This window comes from Rhinatrema bivittatum, chromosome 8 (genome assembly GCF_901001135.1).
Source record: "Rhinatrema bivittatum chromosome 8, aRhiBiv1.1, whole genome shotgun sequence".
NCBI lineage: Eukaryota > Metazoa > Chordata > Amphibia > Gymnophiona > Rhinatrematidae > Rhinatrema > Rhinatrema bivittatum.
The window spans coordinates 213473705-213486515 of NC_042622.1; positions in this window are offsets into that span (position 1 = coordinate 213473705).

Consider the following 12811-nt stretch of genomic DNA (forward strand, 5'->3'; position numbering starts at 1 on the left):
TTCTCTCTCGTTCTTTTTTCTGTTAGATCCCGTTTCTGTTCTTCCCTTTGACCTCCATCTCAAGAACTCTCATCTCTGTTCCCTGCTTCCAGTCTCACCCTCATTTTCCATCTCAGTGTCTGAAATCTCTCTCTGTCCCTTAGTTTTCTCCCTAACCCTTAAAGTCTTCCAATAATACTCTTGCTGGACTCGCCACTTGTGATCTGTGCCAGGCTCAGGTTAGGGTTGCCAACTGGCTCCAGATTTTCAGGACAGGTTGATCCAGTCCAGGTTTTACCCCATTGCATGCTGGGACTTATTCTGATTTTCCCTATTGCATTCCCTAAGAAAAGCAAGAATATAAGTACCTGCATGCCAAGGAGTAAAACCAGGACTGGATTAACCTGTCCTGAAAATCTGGAGCCTGTTGGCAACCCTAGTCCAGGTTAGCGGAGCCAGCACTAGTGGTTTCTGCAGGGCCTAGGTGAGAAGAGCCAGCACGTGTGATCTGTGCAGAGGCCAGGTGAGGGGAGCCAGCATTCAGGGCCGGGGTGTCCTATTAGGTGAACTAGGCAGTTGCCTATGGCGCCGACCACTAGGGGGTGCCGAAGAGCAGCCACGTGGGGCCGCAAGTGGAGCCTATCCCACTCGCAGCAAAGAGGAGCAGAGATCCAGTGGGCTGCAAGCAGTGTCCAACCTGCTCGCGGCCCAGAGAAGCACATACTTAGTGGGCGTGAATGAGGTAGGAATCGGGGCCGAGACCGGGAGGCAGTGTGACCGGGGGGGGGGGGGGGGGGCGACGACATGAATGGGGGGGGGAGGGGCAGGCACAAGGCAGAAGGTTTGCCTAGGGCACCTAATACCCTTGCACAGGCCTTGCCAGCACTAGTGATCTCCACGGGACCTAGCTGAGAAGAGCCAACAGTCATGATCCGTGCAGGGCCCAGGTGAATGGAGCCGGCTCTAGTGATCTCTACAGGACCTAGCTGAGAGGAGGCAGCATTCGTGATCTGTGCAGGGCCCAGATGAGAGGAAACAGCTCAGGGACCACTGCCTCGCTTCTATCATTGCAGGGAGGAATTACATTCTGCTTCTGGTCACAATCTAAATGAGAGTTTCAGGCACAATTAGTCTTTCTGGAAGTATGAGAGCATTAGCAGGGGTGGAATCAGGAGATTAAAGAAGGTAGGGGAGATTTCTTTTTTTAGCCTCATCATTCATGTTGCTGTCTCATTTGGTTCTCATCAGGGAGCCATCGTATGCAGCCTCTCTTCTTCATCTAGGTTTCATCAGTGGACCATCATGATCCCATTCTTGTTTCCTTAGGACTCTCATTCATACACAGACTAAGTAACTGCTTCGACCTCCGGTGGCAGAAGACAGGTTATCGCTGCTCCCAGCTTAACAGTTACAGGGTAGCACAGTGCTCTGTGTGCCCCGGGACTATAGGTGTCCAATACATCTTTTCATAAGCTGACATGTACAAAAGGGACGTCATTGGAACATTCAGCCAGCAGATAAACAACATCCCTTACTGCTTTACACTTGCCACAAAAGGCAATTAATATAAAGCACCATGGGGCAAGGAGTGCTATTTAACAGGGAATGCCACCCGCAAACCAGCCCCAGGCCTCCTGCCTGGTACTGCAGAGACCTGATGGGCAGGTCAGGCAGCCGGCCGGGATGAGTCTTTGGGGAGTCAATAGCGGGTGGCAGGAGGCACTGTCTGGTGATGAGCGACACATCTTCATACAGTTACTGAACCAAAGAAGAAAGGGTTTGTAACCAGTTAACTCTGAGCTGAGGGATACAGAGCAGACTCAAGCAACGGGGAAGCAGCGTAGGTATCTCGCCAGGAGATTCCTTTAAAAGAAAAAAAATTAAAAAAAAAAATCAAACCTTGTAAGCAGCAGTGTGAATGTTAAGAGTGACCAGATGGCTCCGTAAAAGTTGGGATAATTATTCTGGGCTTCCTTTTGTATTGCAACAATACGATTACACAACTCAGAAAGCTTTGAGCTTAGGAATTAAAACCCAGGCTGGTTGGAAAGGAATTCTGGAGTCTTCTGTTGCCCTGCAATGCTTGCCTTAGCTTGTACAGTCAGGGGGGCTGCAACATTTCTCCGAAACTGAAACCTATGCCAAGGGAGGAGAGGGGCTCTCAGGTGCCCAGTCCCGGCACGTTACCTGCCTGCCTGTCTGCTCAGACTGAAAAGATACAATGAAATAGCGTACAATTGCTGGGCGCGTGCATTCAGTGCCCCTGCCAGCGGGCTTGTAGAATCCTCCTGCCCCTATTAATGCCAAGACATGTCAAGTCACTGGCTGCCTGAGTTGCCTCCCTGCTGGGTACTGAGCAATGCACACAGCAGCTACAGCATCCCAATTGTCAGCTGTTTAAATAGGGTTGCCAACTGGCTCCAGATTTTCAGGATGGGTTGATCCAGTCCTGGTTTTACTCTTCTGCATGCAGGTACTTATATTCTTGCTTTTCTTAGGGAATGCAATAGCGAAATCAGAATAAGTCCCAGCATGCAATGGGGTAAAACCTGGACTGGATCAACCCGTCCCGTAAATCTGGAGTCAGTTGGCAACCTTATCAAAAGGACTTTTTTCAAATGGCACTTACAGCCAAGAGGGACTCTCAGCTGATGGGGGGGCTGTAGTTGCCCATTTTGGGGGCAATTTTGAATAGCCCGTGCAGTTGCAAACTTGGCATATACTTATACCAGACATGCTTTCTAGCTAGATTCTCAAAGAGAAACTACCTGGGAAGTCGGTCAGGCTCCCTGAGGCTCTGCAGAGGACGTACATGTGGCAGTTAACTGACAAGAAGCTTCGCTTGGTTTTTATTTAAAAACAAAACAAAAAAAAAAGGCAGCGTCTGAATCAGGCCCGGATTTAGTAATTGGCAACTGCCTAAGGCCCCACTTCTGAAGGGGACAAATGTACAGGCCAAAGAGGATCCTGGTCTTCTCCTTGCTTTAGGGCCATGTGCTGGCAGAGCTTCAAAGGGACACCCCCACGGCACTCTGCCTCTGAGCACCCAAAGCTTAAATCCAGGTCTCTAAGGATGTGAAGATTAATTAGCGATGATTTCAGAACCACAAGTCGTCGCCTTCGTTTAGTTATGTCATGAGAGGAGTTCAGAGCGTGTTACATCAGGTCAGGCAGTTACAGTGCAATCAGTACAGATTACATTACATGATTCAGTCCAAGTCCCACTATAGATGTTATAGGTACACAAACCATTTTATACACAAACACAATGTGGGAGAAGTAGGGTTACAATTAAAAAAAACCCCAAAACAAAACATTAAGCCTAAAATAAGTAGAGTGTGAATAAGGTGTACATCAGCGACAGCAATTTTGCAATAATATGTTGGGTATAGCAGCATATTAGATTCAATTTGGAATTTGATGGGGCAGGGGGGTAGGTAGTGTAGTCGAGCCAAACAGTTTTGAGGTTAGAGTTCAATCCAGGATTCATGGTTCTGGCTGAGAGCTGAAGGCAGTTAGAAATAGTCAGGTTTTTAATCGGTTTCCTGAAGGTGAGGAGGTCTGAGGCAAGCCTGACCTGAAGTGATAGAGAGTTCCAGAGGGTGGGGGACAGATCCTGAGAAAGTTTTCTTTCTGGCGTTTGAGACGCATTTCTTTGAGGGCTGGTACCACGAGACGGGCTTGGGGTAGTGAGCGCAAGTGGTCAGGGGTGTGTGTAGAAGGTGAGTTGGTGGTTGAGGTAGGGTAGCCCCTTGAGGGCTTTGAGAACCAGGACCGGGATCTTAAACATGGTGCAAAAGTGGGCTGGAAGCCATTGCACGGTTCTTAGGTGATTTGCTCATGCTGGCATCTTTGCTGCAGAGCTCTGTAGAAGCTGCAGCCGCTGATTGAATTTCTTCTGCAGCCCAATGTAGAGGGGGCCGCAGTAGTCTAGTTGGGAGGCTGCATAGGCCTAGATCACTGTGGCAAAGTTGGGGGCCATCAAAGAAGGGGTTGAATACAGAATGGTTTGAGAATTTATTACTGAAAAAATACATTTTAACCCTTACAGGGTTTTAATTCAATTATGTTCCATTTTAATTTAATTTAATTTTAATTTTATTATGAGTTTTTGGGACAAAGTATTAATGGCTTGTCCAACTTTTATGTAAATCGACGTGAAGTGTATACGATATGTTCAGTATATAAAAAATGCCTAAATAAAAAATAAATAAAAATATTGGGTCATTGCATTAGTTGACACATTATATTCAGATAACCTGCAGCCTTTTCCCTCTAGTGAGAATGGTTTTGGATCATGGTTAGTTAGGATATTTGCTGTATATTGAATTAGTACGATGTATCATTTATTGTAGTTTATGGGGATGTATTATTGTATTTTTTAATGCTTTCTTTTTGTTTTTTTTTTAACTTTTATTTATTGCTTTTTAAATCACTTAACAGGAATAGAACTTGACAAGAAATGATATACAGAGATAATTAATTTCACAAATCATAGGAAATATTTAACAAATACTAATATTCATTCCCTGTAATATCCTGTCAGACCACCATAAGTGAGGGATTCCGATGAAAATTTGAAGGAAATTAAACCTAACAGACTTAATAACAGATACACCACCTAAAGCTAGTGATTATATTTTCTATAGTCGGATCACTTTACTTGGAGCTAGTTCTAGCAAATGAGGAATCTGAATTAACTTTGCTATTAATAAAGGAATTTAACTGTAAAGGATAAAAAAAAACCCAGCATGTTTCACCACACATTTACAGGGGAAATACAACCAAAAAGAGCCACCCAATCCTATCACAGCTGGGCACATCATTAGGAAACGTTTTCTTTTCACTTGTGTGGTTTTAGCAACGTCTGGGAACATACAAATTTTTTTAGCAAAAAAGAATGCATCTTTATGTCTAAAGAACATTTTAAGGACAAATTCTCTGTCTGAATCCAATGCTAAAGTTATAATCAATGTCGAAGTTTTCACTTCTTCTTCGATTGAATTTTCCAGAAAAGAAGATAAATGTGAGGTATCTATTATAGGAGATACTTCAGGTCCCATATTAACTTGCAAAGCAGATTTAAGAGGCAGATAATAAGCCTTTGAAATTGGAGGTATCATTTCTTCTTTTATGGACAGTATTTCTTGGAAGTATTTTCGGAGCATTTCAATAGGTGATACAAATCTTTTCTTAGGAAAGTTCAACATCCTAATATTACGACACCGTATATTATTCTCAAGGTTCTCCATTTTATTTTGTAAAAATGAATGTCCCTTTATTACCATGTCCACTGACTTTTGCATATTTATTTCTTTGGTCTCCAAGACCTCATTTTCTCCTTTATTTCAGTCATTTGAGATTTTATAATATTGACTTGCCCAGTTAGCTCTTGGTGCTGGGAAACAAAACATGCAAGCTGATTTGAGAGTTTGGTAATGGCTTCCCAAATATTATCCAGAGTTATTTGAGGTGGTTTTAATAACCTAAAAGTTGTTACCTCCGTCTCTATTTGAAAAGACGCTGTACCTTGATTCAAAGCTTGTTCAGATCCAGCTTTTTCTTCACTTGCTGTCCGGCTGGTGTTTGCCCTTCCATTGTGGCTCCACCCGACGCTGAAGCTGCCGGTTGCCTTCGATCATCTGTGTGTGACTGGAGCTGGGTGATCACGATATCCCTCTCTGCGGGGGGGGGGCATGTTGAGGAGGGGCCCGACTTGGCTCCAGCAACAGCGATGACTCCAGGTCCGGAACGGGCAGCGTTGGCTCACCACCCGCATTACCATCCAAGGACTTAGCATCGGAGCTAACTTCCAGGTTCCTGAGAACGTGTTGGTCCATGGGGCCGGTCACAGGTAACATCTTCGCTGCGTCAGGGTAGGATCTTGCCTTTCCCTTCCTTTTCCCCATAATTTGTAAAAGGAAATCTATTCAACAAGGCAAATTCTTTTCAGTGATCAACAAACGTCCGGAGCTCCCAGCACTAGCGTGCGGCCATCTTGGAATCCCGCTTTAATGCTTTCTAATACGTGTTGAGTAGAGTTTCCAGTAAAAAGAAGTGCCCCCCCCAAAAAAATCAGACTTATTTATTTAATTATTTCTTTTGAAAACAAAATTCACCTCAGATGGCTAATAATGGTAATCATTTTTTTAGACTATGCTGTGATGAATGAATCAAACTAGCAGCTGGGTCTGTCTGGCAGGCTGCAAGTGTAGCAATAACTAAAAGACCTAGTGGAGATGCAGGCACTCCTGCCCTTGGCTCTCTCTGGTGGGTTACACAGGGGACCTTTGAGGATAAAGGTCTGGGCAATGGCCTCACTAGTATGGCTGGCTATTTAGATTACTCTGGTGTTTTGTGGTTGAACATAAGAAAGGTGGGGCGCTGGTGGGAATTAAAAGGGGTATCTTGTATGCTCATCTGTCCAAGATGATGAAGTGCCAAGGAGTGTAATGGAATTACTACTGACTACTCTCTGGCTAAGGATGTCTTTAGAGGCTAAGATGTAAGGATTCAGAGTTCTAGCCCAGACACACATTACTAGTTTGAAGGCCACAGGCCTACCTTCAAGTGAACTCGTATTTATTGTTTTGCACTGTGAAATGCTTATGAATAGGCAAGAATCTGTTTATTGGAGTTATGCCACTAGTTCTATGGTGAGAAAGTAAGCAATTAACTGATACTAATGTCTTAGAGAGTTAAGGCCACACAGCTGCGCCTGAAATTGATAAGAAATAGAGGGAGGGAACATCGCTGCTCTTCCAAGCATTTAGTGTATAAGGAGAAAAAGAAAACTAGAGGGAGAGAGAGTGCTTCTGGACATGAAAGCACAGACTGATCCTTGGAAACATGCAAGCTTTATATATATGTAGCAACTGTTATTTGCAATTAATTCTTCTGTATGATCTGATTTTATTTGTTCTAGCCTCTTATTGCTCAAATAAACTTTCCTAAATACCTGGAACCGTGATGTACTGAATCAAAGTTTGTGTGTGGCTATTTGTGCAGGGGATAAGCTCCTGGGTTCAAGCCCCAGGTATAATCCCAGTAATTGTGTGTGTTTACATTGGGTAAGACCCTGAGACAGTCCTGTGTGCATGCAGGTGACAAGCCCCTCAGGTAATTCCGAGTGAGATTAACCCCCAGGCAGAATGCCAATATGTACAGTCTGAACCCAGGCTGTCCTGGATAAGAGAGATATCTTGCATGTAGACAAGCTGTGGATGTGTCCTTAGCAGTGTGGACGGAATAAATGGACAGACTGGCGGGGCAGTTTGATGTTTTTCTGCCATTATCTTCTGTGAGATCAATATTCAGCAAGACAGATAGTGAGAAAATTAGCCAGAAAGTTTAGCCATTGAGATCGCAAAACAGAGGTCTGTTGGAGGTTCCAGCAGTTCGATCAGCACATATTGGGGAGGTAAGAGAAAAAGCCTCCTTCATAGCAGCCCAGCACTCTGCAATACATTACCCGAATGTCTAAGAACACAAAATGATGTAAAGCTTTTTAAAAAAAAAGGACTCAAGACCTGGTTATATAAAGAAGAATTTGTAATGGAACATGCTATGTTACAAGAATAGTTTGCAAGGGAAGATGTTATGCCAAATGAGAAGTAATGTGAAATTTGATCAGATATGTTTTATTTTTATTTCTTTTATTCTCTTCTCTTTTATTTTTTTAGCTTTTTTTAGCTTTTTCATTTTTAATGTACCACTTATATTTAATGTTTTTACTTGCAGTGTATGTTTATTACTATGTATGGTTTCCGTGTAAACCATATGATATCTATTGAATGGCAGTATACAAAAAGCTTTTAAAATAAATAAAGAAGAAGGAAGTGACGTCACTTCCCATGCCGGTCACCTAAAACGGAGCTCCCTGTCTCCCGGGGCTTCTCGTGCCAAAAATACAGCAATTACCCACACGATTCGGAGTGATTTTATGAGATTTCGGCAGTGGAAACCGGTGGGCACATGGCGAACAAAAAAAAGACGGTCAACTTGAAAAAAATTCTCCTATAACAAAGGCGGAGAAGAAATCGACCCTGAAGAACACAAAATGGCGGCTGCAGACTGCCCAGACTCAGGAAACGAGGGTGGAGAGATGGGGAAGCAGGGTTCGGAGCTCCCCTTCCGAGCAGAGCTAAGATCCTGGTTTATGGAAATCCGACAGGATATAAAATCATTCAAAGCTGAGGTCACCCTTACCTTACAGGAAATGCGGGAGGATCACGTGGAGCTGGGCCGCAGGCTCGACAATGCTGACACTAGGCTAGATGAGCATGAGGAGCGTTGGACCAAGCAACAATCAGCATTAACAGCCTTACAATCCACCCAGTCTGATATGGCAGATAAACTTGAAGACCTAGAGAATAGGACTAGATGGTGTAACCTACGTTTTAAAGGTATTCCTGAAAAAGAGGAATACGCTGACTGTTCCCTAGTGATACAGAATATCTGCAATTTGATCCTTGGGGAAACGGAGACCAATACAGAGGGGACCTCTGCTACTCTGTGGATTGAAAGGGCTCACAGGTCCCTGGGACCCAGGCTTGGGAACAGGCCACGAGATAGCGTGGTATGCTTTCACTCATTTGCATACAAAGAAAAGATAGCTACTGCAGCGAGGCAGCGCCGGATTTGGAACTGGGAAGAGAATGAGATCACCATCTTTGCAGACTTAGCTTCCAGCACCCTGCGCAAGAGACTAACTTTCAGGCCTATCACCTCTGCTCTATCTTTGGCGTCAATTCGTTACCGATGGCTCTTCCCTTTCAGCTTATGGTTTCAGAAAGAAGGGAAGTTATTCAAGGTTCGCACGCTGGACAAAACAGCGCAAGCTCTGACAGAAGTGGAAATATCGGTGGAGTTGCCAGCCCCTATGGTCACCGCTCCTATTAGCTCCAGACCTGATACACCACAGTGGCAACGAGTCAACAAAGGGAGACGCAGACTCCGAAGAAACACCAGTGACAACTCGTCGGCTGATACCCACACTTGAACTGCTATAATTGTCCGGCTTGTTTGCATTCACTTCCAGGTGCCTTCTTTTGATAATAGAAGTGGGACGTAAGGTGTTCAATGGAGAAGTACTTATAGCTACGACTGCCTGATTACTTAGCTCAGTGGGTACTCATAAACTAAGTTAATTTTGCTAAGGATATACGTGTAATATATCTAATGCTCCGGGGATGGAGGGATCTGTTTACCGGCATGGCTTCGTCCTCCAGGAACTTCTGGGAACGAAGGAATCCTTCGCTGGAGCACACTGTACTGTATCTGCCTGAAAGTGAGAGGGTCATGGACGTTGGAGTTTACCAGTTAAACAGTAAATAAATGAGAGAAAGAAAAAGTAAGTTGTAAATGTGTGTATTTGTGTAAGAAACAGGCACAACTGCATCGGGAAGGAGAAGTGGAAGACCATCCCCCCCCCCCCCCCCCCCCCCCCCCCGGCGCCAATCAGGTTTAGAAAGAGATACGCAGTATAAATTTCTAATGAGATATTATATACTGCAGAAATTAGTGCACACTATGAAACTTACGGATTCAGAGGTGTTTTAAATGTAAGCTATCCCAGGTACTTTGGGTCATCAGTTTTGGGAGTGTCCTCGTATTTGCCAGTTTTGGAAACAGGTTGTTGCATATATGTATAAGATTACAAAAGTAATGCTTTCCCTTCAAACAAAGGTAATCCTCTTTGATAATATGACAGGCATGGCCATAGAATAACAATTTTTGAAGCTCTGGATACGCAAGGCCTTGTTGGCAAAGAAATCTATGTTGCAATGTTGGCTGCAAGTCTCACCGATACTAACTCAATGGAGAACATAAGAACATAAGAAATTGCCATGCTGGGTCAGACCAAGGGTCCATCAAGCCCAGCTTCCTGTTTCCAACAGTGGCCAATCCAGGCCATAAGAACCTGGCAAGTACCCAAACACTAAGAAGATCCCATGCTACTGATGCAATTAATAGCAGTGGCTATTCCCTAAGTAAACTTGATTAATAGCAGTTAATGGACTTCTCCTCCAAGAACTTATCCAAACTTTTTTGAACCCAGCTATCCTGACTGCACTAACCACATCCTCTGGCAACAAATTCCAGAGCTTAATTGTGCGTTGAGTGAAAAAAGATTTCTCCGATTAGTCTTAAATGTGCTACTTGCTAACTTCATGGAATGTCCCCTAGTCCTTCTATTATTTGAAAGAGTAAATAACCGATTCACATCTACTCGTTCAAGACCTCTCATGATCTTAAAGACCTCTATCATATCCCCCATCTATATGACAAACCAACTATATGAGAAACCATCTATATGACATGTGTGTGTCCAGAGAAATATGTGGAACAAACAGATCTGTTCAGAAAAAGAAGAGTCTTTTTTGCAAATCTGGGACTCCTACTTGCTGTTGTTGCCACATAAGGTTCATAGTAAACTTCTTAATGACTTTTGCGGGCTGGATTACAATGTGACTTCATAAAGCTTTGATATTATATGGGGTGCAGTCAGGATACGATGTTTTGCAGAATGTAGCCTTGCATTGGGAGGGGGTTTTCTCTTGGGGAGGGCAGTTTTTGCTGTATGTGACAAGAGGTCGCTGGGCAGAACCAACCATTGACCTTGACATGCTAAGTGCTTGGATACTGTGTTTACCGAGTATTGTCTGAAAAATTAATAAAAAGATTAAAACATAAATAAGTAAAAAAAAAAAAAAAATGTGGTTTCATTGCTCACCGGATGAAAAAATGGCTGCCTGGTGTGGAACTTTTAATGAAGGTAAACTGAAATGTTTTAGAAATACTAGGACTAAATATCTCTGTGAGAGTAGTTAAGAAAGTTAAATAACTGTATTTATGCTTACCTATGAAACCAGCCTTCCAGACTCCCTTGGCATCTCCACTAAATTCTGACCCTAGTCTACGTCCCGGGCGGGAATTAGAGGTGGATGCGACTAAGAGGAAGTGTGTTTGGTGCCAGCCAGTGTGTCCACTCTGACTGTCTGGCACCTACATTCATCAAATGCACCCATGAGAGAAACCCTGCCCAGCTCTTGGGTCCTGGAGGTCTCGTCACCCCACTCTTCTGAACAATCCACCTCCAGGACTGTTAAGACTGCATGAGGACCAGGCTCGGGAGACTGAGTGTGACCCCTGCCTTCTCTGTACAAACGTGGGCGTGCAGCAGTTAAAATTGGTATAATAATGACCTGTCAGAGAAAAGAAATTTTGTTAACAGACCCCTTGCGGTAGTCAGGTGGGCAAACTATACATTCCAGCATCTCCCCCAGAGTTTGTCTGGAATTGGATGTCCCTTAGGCACAAGGGAAGTTTAGGTGAGAGTAAGGCAGATGTAGTTTGCTTTCAGAAAGGAAGGATGTGTATCATGTATGAGTTAGGCCCACTAATCCGACATAGGAGAAGAGAGGCACATGCCTTGCCAGCTCCTGTAATAGGGCTAGAAGGAAGAGGGATAGTAAGAAATTTGTACAGTTTTTCCTGGTTTCCACATTTTTGTCCTGTTCCATACTTGGCAGGCTGTATCCCCTGCTCAGGGTGGTCAGGAGGGACCACACACCTGCTCGACCAGCATTACAGGAGGTTGCAGCACCCAGAGCGAGAAGAGATCCTGATTCAAGTTTTTTCAAGTTTTGTATTTTTCCACCATTGGGGAAAGGGAGATTATTTTTCTGCCCCCCTTTTCCCCCCTGATCTGGAGACTTTTGTTAGCTGTTTCCAGTACAGGCCTTTCCTCCTGGGAGGCCAGCTGCTGTCTTTTGAAGAGGAGCCATCAAGGGAGAAACATCTGGAGGCGCCCCACGGAGTTTCCAGCCCGGGACACTGCCAGGCGAAGTTCGGGATTCAGCGTGGACCTCAGGTACTGGGGAAAGGGATCCAGTCACTGTTAGGATACCCCCAGCCCCTTGGGACAATTATCTTTCCTTACCATGGAGGATAAACAGGTTGCAAGCCCCTGCCTGGAGGGACACATCCACAGAGTCGGAGGACATCCAAATCCTGGCTCATGAAAATCTGGGAATGCTGGAAGTATCTCAACACTTTATGTTTTACATCTATTGATTCTTTTAAGAGGAATTACAGTAAACTTTAAGTTGAACACCCATTCAGTGAGTCCTGCCTGGTTTGTAAGTGTACCTGTCCCGAAGAGCTATGGTAACACACACACACACACACGGGAGAACACTACTGCCTGGGCCAAGAAGGTTAGCCTTCACCCCCACAGGAAAAACTTGCACCTTGGGGATACAGGAAAGGGGAAAGAGAAGCGTGAAAACAGCCCCAGTTATAGATTCTTTTGGGTGCCCCTCTGAAGAAAGGGGTTGCACAGGGAAAACTGAAAATGTTTCAGACCAGCTTTTCCTCTTGTCTTTCTGCCCTGTCACCCTGGACGAGATCACATATCCTTATGCTTCTAACTCAAGTCTTATATTTTTCACCACTCTGCTGGTCACATTTTCTACCAGAGCCACAGGATCTATAAAATCCATTCCTCTCCCTCACATGTGACGCCCTGCTGGGATGGCGGCTGCGGCGGCAAGCAGCCAGAACTGGAAGGATGCAGGCCGCACATCCAAACCAGGCAACCGCAGCAAGTTGTGACATGCAGGGGACAGCATTGGGCAGGAAAGTGGTTAATGTACAGCAGAAAATCCCAATTCCTTTGCAAAAGCAAGGCGCAAATCTCTCTTACAGGGAGAATTCTCAAGCTGCTTATCAGATGTCTAGCAGGTGATCACCCAACCAACCCACCCTCCTAGTAAGATTATACAATCAGTATGTTTCTGATACAAGCAAAAAATAAAAATACAACTGA